This window comes from Pinus tabuliformis, chromosome 2_1 (assembly GCF_031772625.1).
Source record: "Pinus tabuliformis cultivar Carrire ecotype Pingquan chromosome 2_1, CPIR1, whole genome shotgun sequence".
NCBI classification, from domain to species: domain Eukaryota; kingdom Viridiplantae; phylum Streptophyta; class Pinopsida; order Pinales; family Pinaceae; genus Pinus; species Pinus tabuliformis.
In genome coordinates this window covers 682,554,570-682,566,997 of record NC_142299.1, presented here as the reverse complement: position 1 = coordinate 682,566,997, position 12,428 = coordinate 682,554,570, and positions in this window count along the sequence as shown.

Sequence of the window (12,428 nt, the reverse complement as noted above, 5' to 3'; positions counted from 1 at the left end):
CATTCTTTTATTTTTACCGCCAGGTTTTTATCATTCTTGGTTTCTGTGGACTTCACTGTGAGAACATCAATGGTTTTCTCAAAAGAGGGTGCTTCATCTTAGCCAAATGCACTTGTTGGGGCTTGCGATGTAATAATCAATTTTCCTAGCTAGGCAGAAAGTTTTCTCATAAAATTATATACAAAACTAATCACACCATCAAAGTGTGGTCCTTAGGTAGGTTTGGGCAGGTATGTACAAGGGCAAGGAGCATTACGAATTACACCATAAAGTGGGCTCGAGTGAGAGTAAATCAAATCCCATTGTTGGGTAGCTAAAATAAATTGTTCCTTGGTAACAACCATAAACATAGACATATCCTTGGCTATGGGACGTAACAATGAGGTGAAGTAGCCCCTCTAGGAAAAGTATTAGAGGAAGGAATCCCTCCAAACTATGAATAATAGCAGCCTTTGTTAATACTAGAAGCAATGTTGCCCCCATGTTGGCTAGGAGCAACATGTGACTTCCCCCACACATTACCCAAGGTGACTATTCCCATACTAGGAATAAGGATGGTAGTTTGAGAAAAGCTAGGTGTAAAGCTTCTTGATCCTATAGGTTGGCTAGCCTTTGCTCCTATGGCTAGGCTTTGCTCCTATGTCCATAATATATGAAGAAATGGGCACAAATACATTATGGAAACTTGTGGGAGTCACAATAGAGATTAGTGGTTTGTCCCAAGAGGATGTGGGAGGTGTTGAAGGAGGTGTAGATCCTGCCACACTTAGTGGTGGCAATGATGTCATAGAAACTGAAACTACATATGTATAGGGTAGAGGAGAATTGACCTCCTCCATATGAAGTGAAGAAAAAGGACTATAGACGTAGGCTGGTGTTGAATTGTCTAGATTTAACTGCTGTAACTTTGGTCTTGATGGGCCAATCAAAGGTGTATTAATAGGAGAGACAAAATCATTCACAAGTGTCTCAATAAATAAGATATCAAGTCACTACCATGAGAACTGGGAATATATTCCACAACTAGAGTTTGGTTTGGGTATTGAGTATCAACAGGAACCCTATGAGCAAAAGTTAACAATTCACCTCTCTCAGGAGATAGACCCTGGATTCTATGTGACTGATGGAAACTAGGTTCAACAGAGTGAATAAATTTATTTTATCCAAATTAAGTTAATGCAGACACCCCTAAGGCTAAACGATTGACTCAGACCAAGTAACATACACTACAAAAACCCTCAAATGTAGTAAGATGTAAACCAAAAAAAATGAAATGGGTGGTGGGATAGTTATACTAGCAACCTTCTTCCCAACCCTTTTAGTTGTTAAATCGGTCCAAGTACCCTTATGAGCCATGGGGTACCCCCCTGAGAGGACTAGGAGAGTATGACTAATATATGTCCCAGGTATAGAGAGCCCTCTCCATCACCTATGTATGAACCTTAGAAGAATGGCCACTAAGGTAAACACTAATAATAACACACCCTGGGGTACAATCGTCGGCCAAATTCAAATGCAAGGGAAGGATAACAAAGTATAAAACCTCCTTGAGAGATCCCTCAAATTGATGTCCACTCTATCCAAGTGGCCCTCAAGTGCTACAATAAAAATATTAATAACACTATTTGAAATGGGGAATATCACCTCGCCTGGGCCTACATGTGACCTCATGATTAACCCTTGTCTTAGAAGGGCTTCCTAGAGCACACTTTTGAGAGTTCATTTTCACTCCCACTGCAAGCTGCTAAGTTAGTTTTGTGGTTTTTGAGTAGTTTACTCACACACCTAGGTCCAAAATCCTAGCCTAAGCTGATGTTGGTGTACTAATAGTAAAAAGAAAAGATGATACTATTAAATTTTATTAGAGTTTTTATTTTAGTGGTTGTTGTTTACTTGGGTAACATTTAGAAACACAAATGGTGTGATGGACTCTTTTTAGTAATGCCCTAAATGAAACTATATGAAGATGAACTCTTTTTGCTTTTTCAAATTCGATGAAAACTAACTAGAGAAGGGAAATAGTCATTTCAATTTTCAAAATAAAAAAAAATGGCTACCAAATTCACCTCTCACTTATCCTAAAATGAAATCACCGAATAAAAATCTAAACCCAAAAGAAAATTAAAAAACAAAATCCAAAAAGAGGTAAAAAAAGTCCCCAAGCTAGATTACACAACACTAAAAAAAGGTTAAAACATGGAATGAATGCTAAAAAAACACTCTCAAGCAATCAACAAGAAAGCCAAAATGTGGAAAGAGGGGGCATCAAAATGTGGATATGAAAAAAGAAAAAGACCACACACAAATCAATTTTTCCAGTCACATTTCACACAGCCACAAACAAGAAATTCCACCTCTTGCAAACGAAAGCAAACACACAAGACATAATGCAATCACTCAATCAAACACGACAAAGGAAAATGAAGCCAAATGTGGTTACAATACTGGAAACAAAACTAGATTGTGGTTGTTACTTAATCAACTAAACATATATGAAAAGTTGGGTCCAATTGTTTAGCACAAAATCCCCAACAAAACCAGACCAAACCTTGAAGGAAAACCCTAGAGTAGCAACAAAGGAAGAATCAAACACAAACCAACCATAGTCCACCAAGACCTAATCTATTTCTCAGCTAAATGAAATAGCAGAAAACAGATCCAAAAAGCCAAGAACTGTTCAAAGAGTAGGGAGTTGAAATTGAAACCAAATTAGCCATCCAAGCAACCCTAACAAGACAAAAAAACAAATCTAACACAACGAGATAAAAATAGATCAAATATTTAGTAAATCTAGACTTATAGAAGAAGTTTAAGAATGAAAATGATTAAGACATAGTGACGTACAATATCTCAAGATTTTCTAAAACTCCTAGCACAATGATAAGGAAGGAGATCGACATAGTACAATTCTGCAAAGGTACAATCATGGGGAAGGAGACCTACACCCAACGATTCAAGAAGAATGCTCTATACTCCCTTTTGTACCAAATATTACGGAGAAATTTTGGTCTTTTAAGAGATGCATGATAAATAAAATGAAATGAAGGTCGAAATACAACGTCTATAACTCAAAATGACTTTCAATTGCACAAATAATTTCAGGAAGACCACAAAGACCATATCCAAAGCGAAAGAGAAGAAATCTTAAGATAAACAGGGTATACTCCCCAACATAATCTCTAGTTTTGTTATGGCTATGTTTGCACAGCCACTAGGAGCTATTGCTTCATCATCTTGGCCCTGATAAGACTACTAAATATAGGAGTATATGCGATGTGACAAGAAGTATGGGTGAAATCATAGAGTTGGGTGACACTTTTTGGTAAGAGAGGGTGTGGTTAGGTGGAAAAAGAGATGGCTTGATCGAGCAATTTAAGCACTCAATCAAGCTTGTCAGGCGCTAAAAAAATAGCTCGATCAAGGGTTAAAAACAAACCATCACTCAAAATTTATGGCTCGATTGAGCATTATGGTTCGATCATGCTTGATCAAACATTATGGCTCTATCGAGTCAATTTTTTTATTAAATACCCCACTCATAGTTTGCACACGCCATTTGCACAGACAGCGAGACATTTTAGAGCTCGACCGAGAGTATTTAGGTAGGTCAATATAGAGTATTGGAGCTCGATGGATAAATTGAGCCATGGAGTGTTCAAATAGATATCGCCAATAACCCCACCAATGTCCTAGAGGCTCAAATGAATGTAGGTGCTCCATCTTTCTTATCTTTTTTTTTGCAAAATTAAACAAATTAATTTGGAAAAAAAAACCATACAAAAACCGTGAAAACCACAAAAAACCCTTCAAAACAACATATAAAATCACAAAAACAACCTAGAAAACCATAAAAGACCATAAAAACCCTTCAAAACAACTTAGAAAACCACAAAACCAACCTAGAAAACCACAAAAAACCATAAAAAATGCCCTTCAAAACAACTTAGAAAACACTTCAAAACCACAAAAAAAAATATAATTTAGGTTTTATGTTTTTTTCTTACTTGTAATGTTTTTTTATTAAATGCATATTTTCTAATTTTTAATGGTAAAAACAATTTTCTTTTAATTATTTTAGGTTTTAAAGTTTTTCATTAGGAATTTTGTGAAATAAATTTTCAATTAAAACAACGAAGCTATAACCAATAAATATGTAGATTAGGATCTTGAGATTGACACGATGAATATGGTTTATGGTTTCTCATGGTGAACCTCTATTTATAAATAATAAAATTTATTTAATTTAATTATTTTATTTTAAATTATTTTTTAATAATAAATATCATACTATTCTAGTTTTACAAATAAAATATTAATCTTTAAACTTGAAAATCTTAAAAGGACTATATATATATATATATATATATATATATATATATATATATATATATATATATATATAACTAAAAACTTTATAATCACTATATACAACAAAACATTTAACTTCGTTATATATAATATTTAACTATATATAATTATAACATAACATATATAACTATAACATAATTATATTCAACTATTATTTAACTATAACATCAAATAGTTATATATTATAGTTATATATAAAAAATATAACATAACATTGTTTTATAATTATTCAACATAACCTCTACATATATTTATGTTACAATATAATCATAACTATGGTTCGTAACATAACTATATAATTATATATATTTAACCAAATTATAACTTGGTTATAATGTCACATAGCTATATATTATAGTTTTATATTTATTGCTTATAATATAACATTGTTATATAACTATTTAGTTCATAACATAAAATTATTTAACATGTATAACATAAAGTTATTTAACACACATATAACATGGCATGTAGCACAACTATAACTATTTCATAACTATGTAACTATATAATTGTATAAGTATAAATATATATATTTAACTATTATAAACTTATAACATATCACATAACTAGATATATTATAGTTCTTTATATATTGTTTATAACATAACATAATTCTCTAACTATTTAACATAATATAACTTATTATTTAACATTTAACATAACATAAAATTATTTAACTTAACATAACATAGTTCTATAATTATTTTACATAACGTAATGTTATATATATATATATATATATATATACCATACCATGGAACATAACCATAACTATAGTTCATAACTATGTAATTATAAATATAACTATAAATATCTAACTATTTTAAGGTTACATCATCACACACACACACAAATATATATATATATATATATATATATATATATATATAAAACTATTTAACATAACATAACATGTATATTGAATTTCTTTTGGTAGAAATTACATTATAATTTGACTCTCAAATTATAATGTGATTTCTACCAAAATAATTTCAATACACAAATTATGGATCACAACAACTTGAATTAAAAAATAACATAACTTGTTATTTAACATAACGTCTCTCTCTCTCTCTCTCTCTCTCTCTCTCTCTCTCTCTATATATATATATATATATATAACATAATATGTAACATAACTAGATAGTTCATAGCATAATTATATAACTAGATATATAATTTAACTATTTTTACAATAACATCACACACACACACACACACACACACACATACACACACATATATACTGCAACATAACATAACATAGTGTAATATTTATTATGCACAACTATAACATAATATAACCATACCATTTAACATAACATAACTATTTAAAACATAATATACACACACACATATAAGTTCATGTTTCAACAATGTATCATTGATAGACACATTAAATCTGTCGTGAAAAGTGCATTTGGTAAAGTGAATAAAAGCATTTAAATTCTTTTCTAATTTGTACCATATTGTTTCATTATGAAGTGTGTTGTACAAGGAAAATTACCTTCATGTGTTTGCACCTAGTACATGTCAGGTGTCAAAGTCAAACATTAAGAACTTAAAGTCTATTGGAGTATTTGGTTGGCATGAAATTTTATTAGTTTTGTAAATAGTTTTTTTTCAATTCTTTACATATATATTTACATATTTATGCGCTATGAATAAAATGGATTATATAGAAACACAAAAAAGCGTGAAGGTAGATTTGATCACTTCTTATGATTGTGCTTAAATGAAACTCAATACTTTGTTTGATAAATTATAAAAAATGGACTCTAAAATTTAGGACATCATGCTAGATTATCCTGCTTGAGTTTAGAAATGTTTTTTTATCAACATTCTTTCGAAGTTAACATTTTTTTCTTGGATTATTTTATATGTATTATATGTAATACTTTAGTCAACATTTTATTCTTGGATTAGTTTATATGTAATATGCTGAGGTATCCCATATATGTGCCCCAATTGCAGCCCATCACAATGTGAGGGGTACATGGTTGAGCTTGTGATAGATCACATAACCCACCTAGAGTGCACATTCCACTCATAGATCCTTCCTCCGATGCCATTCAGAGTGTCAAAGGAGATGTTTCTATTTCTGTTGATGATCATGCTACCTCTAGTGGAATTTCTTCACCTATTTTAGGTACACCTCCTGTATTTTTAAATCCTTTTAAAATTTTATGTGATTATGTCTTGAAATTGTCTTTAATTTTTGAATTGTCTTCAACTGATGTGTTTAAATTTAATGTATATGTTATTATGCTTCTATTTTTTAATTATATATGTTAAATTATGTTTATGATTTGGAGGCCCTCCACAAACCGAAACTAAGGATCAAAGTGAAACATTGATTCCTCCATGGGACGATTCTATAGCTCATATCACATTGGAGGATGTTATGGCCCATCATACGTGGATCACACAAGAGATACATAAGATCCCTACCTATTCACCAACTTCTTGTAGTTTGTCTTTGATGCTGGATAACATCAATAGGTTGATAGAGACATACCAGATGTCAATCTTACAAAACCATCTCCTACAGTCCCTAGATAAGATCAGGAGGCATGAGGTTAGAGGCCCAAATACTTGGGATGTGGTGAAAGAAGCCACTGAGAACATTGATTTTCGTGGGGAGTTGTTCGACATCCCTTTGGATCACCCTGCTAGACATAAAGGTCTAATTCCACTGAAATTTTTTAGGAATGTTAATGAGAAGTCTGTTTGTGTATGCTAGATTCATTAGAGGTTGGGGCCAATTCCTCCACCATTACCAAGTCACTATTTATTTTTCCAAGCATTTATATGGAAATTTCTTGTTACGTATGAGGCCAAATTTCACTGATATTAGATCTCATTATTATGGACCTGACTTGGCACATACCTATGAGTGAGAGGGGGATCGTAGGGACCCTAGGCATGTACCACCACCTCCAAGATTCTTTCTACTACTGTCTCGGACCTTGGTATTACTGACAGAGATAAAGGAGCTATCGTAACTTGGTGGTGAGAGTAGGGAGTATATTGTAGACAACACATATACATCATTGGCCAGTGCACATGTTGCATTAGATGGAGAGATTAAGAGAACACCACCATTTCCTTGTGACCCACCAATGCCCTTATATGATGATCAATTTCTTGTGAGTTTACCCATTAACGAGCTTTTGAGATAGAGATGTATGTATCATGATGTCATTTGTGAGACTTGGAGGGTATACGACCCATATGACACAAACTAGGTATATATATATATATATATATATATATATATATATATATATATATATGAAAATTTTGACTCTTATTGTCAAATTATGCATAATTATTTATATTAATTTCTAGTTCATATTAGATTGCATTTATATTAATAAGTTAATGATAATATGTAGACACAATCCAGCTACATTGATGAGCTTATGAGGTCATTCGAGGGGGTAGTTGATCAACCAGACCATCCTCACCCAGAGCATGTTTCCATGGATTCTCCTCCACATCCACCTCCACCTCATAACACTAATATGGAGGAGAGTCGCTATGTACAACCACATGGGTCAACAATTGAGGTAAATTTTTTTATTCCTAAGATTTCAATAATTTTTTTTTAAGTTACACATATATGCTAATTAATTTGTAGACTAATTATAATTTGTCATTTCCATTCTGTACACATGCCCATATGCAGAGTGTCATTGATGTCGATGTTATGTGGACATATGAGTGGGATGTTGGGTTTAAAGGCACTGATGTTGCAGGTCCATCGATGCAAGCCCTAATAATTGCACCACATGTAGTGGAGCACCAAATCCAAACTCATCAGACCCCCATCTTATCTGACTTGCATTTGGACTCAAATGAGGTTAGTAGATTCATGTATATGTAATTAAAAATGTGCTTCAAAATAATTTTTTTCAATTTTGTTTATTTTATACAAATAATGATCTAACTAGTTTGAATTTGAATGTGTTATATTACATGACCAACTTATGGACATTTACTTTGTGTGACAGAGTCACATAGGAGTTTTGGTGGTACTTAGAGTGGACAACTTGTATCTTTTCACGCTCATTTCATAGAGAACATTCACATGTGATATAGACTTTGTAGATTTTCATAAATGGAAAATTTATGCATGTACGTGGACATTATTTTAGTTTATGGATGCTTATTATTTCCGTTTATGGATGTTCATGTTCATGTGATATTTGTAATTTGTATATATTTTCAATTTTATTGATAAATGTTTTCACTATTTCAGTTTATGGATTTGTATTAATTCTTTTTATGGATGCTCATTAATTTTTTTAGGTTTATGTATGTGTTAAAATTATTTTCCTAATTTTTTTTTCTATATACAATAACTTTCATTAGTAAAATATAACAATTTTGATTTCCATTTTCATAGACTAAGGAAATAAGTACAATCTTAAGTTATGATGCAAGTCACTTTGATACGTAAAATGAACTACAATATATAATGCACTAATTTCATATTGAACTTGGGAAGATTACAATTATGCTTCATATTGGCTTGTAGGAAGTGTCTTTTAGTGCAATCAACATGTATGTTATTACAATTCAATTTAAAAAATAAATTATTTGAATGATAAATTCATCCACACACACACACACATATTTGTGACCCACCCATATACCATTGCATGGAAAACATTTTTAAGTATTTCAATCTATTTCTTATCTCAAGGTTCAATTAAACAACACAAACAGGATTTAGATACGTTTTATTCAATTTTAAATATGTGACATAAACAAAAAATAGGTTTTATTCAACATTACTATTTTGAGATGATATACAAGTTCTTAGTCATAACATGATATAAGTTATTCATTTTGAAATTTAATATATAAGTCAAAAAACAATACATGCAACATTTCTATTATTTTATATAATGTTATGAACTTTCCTAAATTTACAAGTAGTTAAACAAGTGTTTCAATCAATTTATTATGATTGACATAAGTTTTATTCAATTTTTAGAAGCTCAAATATGATTGGAATAATTTATATTCAATTTTAAAATATGTGGAGACGTAAAAGTTATAAATACAAATTTTATTAGATTTTATTTTGTTTGAGGTTATCTACAAAATTTGTCATAATGCATGTCATTTCTTACACTGAAATCAATGCACAATGTTAAACTAACTACCTTGAAATTAATGTACACCATAACTAGTTACAGCAAATCAAAAATAAACATATTCATTGAAATCAATGCATCTAATGCAAGCAATCAAATAGGATGAGAAATCAATATTTACATCAAAATCATTGCATCTATCGAAAACAATAAAATAGGATTTAAAATCAACATCTACACTAAAATCAATGCATTTAATGCTGCAAACAATCAAATAGGATTAAAAATCAACATCTACAATGGAATCAATGCATCTAGTGCTAGTAATCAAATAAGATTAGGAATCAACATCTACATTGAAATCAATGCATATAATGCAAGATAAATCAAACAAGATTACAAATTAAAATATTTAATGAAATTAATGCAAGTAATGAAACAAAATTAGAAATCAACATCTACACAAAAATAAATGCATCTAATGTAAGAAATCCAATATGATTAGAAATCAACATATGTACACTTCAATCAATGTATCTAGTGCAAGAAATTTTCTTATCTTTCACTCCCCCCTCCATCTTTATCAATATCTCCCTCGATCTCTCCTTTGTCTCTCTATCTCACGCCCCTACACGCAAACACTCTCTCTCTTCTTATCTATCAAACTCTCTCTCCTCCCCTCTCTCCTCCTTCCATCTATATCTCTATCTCCCCCTGTCTCTCCTTCTTCACCTCTCTATATCACCTCGCAAACATACACATCATTTATACACATCTATCTATATCTCCCTCCCTCTCCCTCTCTCTATCTCCTCCCCTTTCTCTTCCTCAGTCTCCTATTCTATCTCCCTTCCCTCCTACTCACCTCTCTCCCTCTCTCTCTCTAAACCTTTCTCTCTGTATATATATTTGCTCTTGACTCCCTCTGTCCCCATCCAACTCCATCTCTCTCTCTTCCTCCCTCTCAAGTCCTTTCTCTATACCTTTCTCTCACACTTCCTTCTATCTCTCCCCCTCATCACTCACTCTCTCTCTCAAAAAATCTTAAGTATGGAAATTTTTCTTGAAGTTTAAAAACATTGGCGAATCTCACTAATCCCTAATATGAAAACTATAAAAGTTTATTGATATATTTGTAAAATTATTCAAATTTATAATGATGTGATACATAGTGTCTATATAGTGTTGGCGATTTTTAAGGTAAAATAATTTTATATTCTAAAATTTGGGTGAATCGTCTTTTTATAGAAATTGGAAATTGGCGAATATTTTTTGTGGAAAAATCATGGAAAATTAGCCCACTGGGCGAACATTAGCCCCTAAAATTTTCCATGCGAGTCTCTCTCTCTCTCTCTTGCTTCATCTTGCAACTTTGTTGACTATCTCCCTCCCTCTGTCATCATATCTCCCCCTTCTCTCCATCTCTCCTTCTTTGTCTTTCTATATCACCCCCAAACATACACACTCTCTCTCCATCCCGCCCTTGTCACTCCCTCTCTCTCTCCACCTTTATCTCTCTCTCTCTATCTCTCTATGTCTTGAACTTCTTCCTTCCCTATCTTTTCCTCCAACTCCATCTCTCGAGCTCCCTCTCTTCTCAGAGACTCTCTCCTCCTATCCCTCTCTCCATCTTTGTGTCCCCTATCTCTATCTTACCCTTCTCTCCCTCTCTCTCTCCTCTAACTTTCAAAATTTTTAAAATACGTTGTCAATTAAAATATTTTGATTTTATTTTGATGTCATACAACAATTTAATTTTTTTATATCATACATTTTCAAAATGCAAGATTTCAAATGTGTGTTGTACATTCAGCTGGAGGGAAAATGATAATATTCCATGGAAATATTATCTAAAATTTTCCAAAATATTAATGTTCCAACTACCTCCATTAGAAATACATAAAGCACTTCATGTATTCTAACTGAAAATATTTAGGTTTTATTTCTTTAGGTAGCTTTAGGTTATGATTACTTTAGGATTTTAGGAATATTATATATTTTATTATGTTATATTTATAAAAAAATAGATTAAATAAAATTAACATATTGAGCCAGCTTGTATGACTCTTTTTGTGTTAATGACTTTTTTGCTAATGCCTATGACATATATAACCCACATTTATTAATGTGGTTGTGCTACTATATATTATAATATAAGAAATCTATATTATATTAAATTTATTAATATTATATTAATTCAAAATTAATAAATTTATTAACAATAAAATATATTAAAATTAATTTTTTTATATTAATATCAAATTTCAGAATTTAATTTAGTAATAATTATGTAATAATAATAATACTTTTTTAATATTAATATTAAATTTAATGAGGTTTCTAAATGACATGATGACAAAAATTATAATAAAATTTGGAATTTTAAAATGTGGTAAGAACTTTAATTTTAGATCTTTATTGATTCTAAAATCTAAATTATGGGATTCAAAATTCTTTTTATAAAGGCTCGATCGAGCCCTTGTTAACCACATAAATGGATGGATCGAGGGTTTACAAAACCCTTGATCGAGCTATTTGAAATTGAAATTTAATAAATCGCTCGATCGAGCCTCTAAAGTCCTAAAATCCAAAATTTCAACACCCCATTCTACAAAATTTCTTGCAACACCATTTTGTACCCTAGTGAACTTAGGGAAAAAAATTGCCCTTAGGTGGCAGAGTTAAACATGTTATATTAAAGAATGAATCCTCTATCGAATGGCCTATAAGTTTGACATTTTCGAATTCATATGATATTTTTCATCTAATTTATTTTAAACATAATGCTTGAAATTTTTTTGAATATTTTTAAAGAGGAAGAATAAAAAGCAATATCGTAAAATATGCACAACTATTTAATTCAAAAAATAACAATATCTTCGTTTACGAGTCCTCTTCAAAAGGGTACTCTTTGTTTTTCAATTTATTTAAATAGTTAAAAAAAAAAAA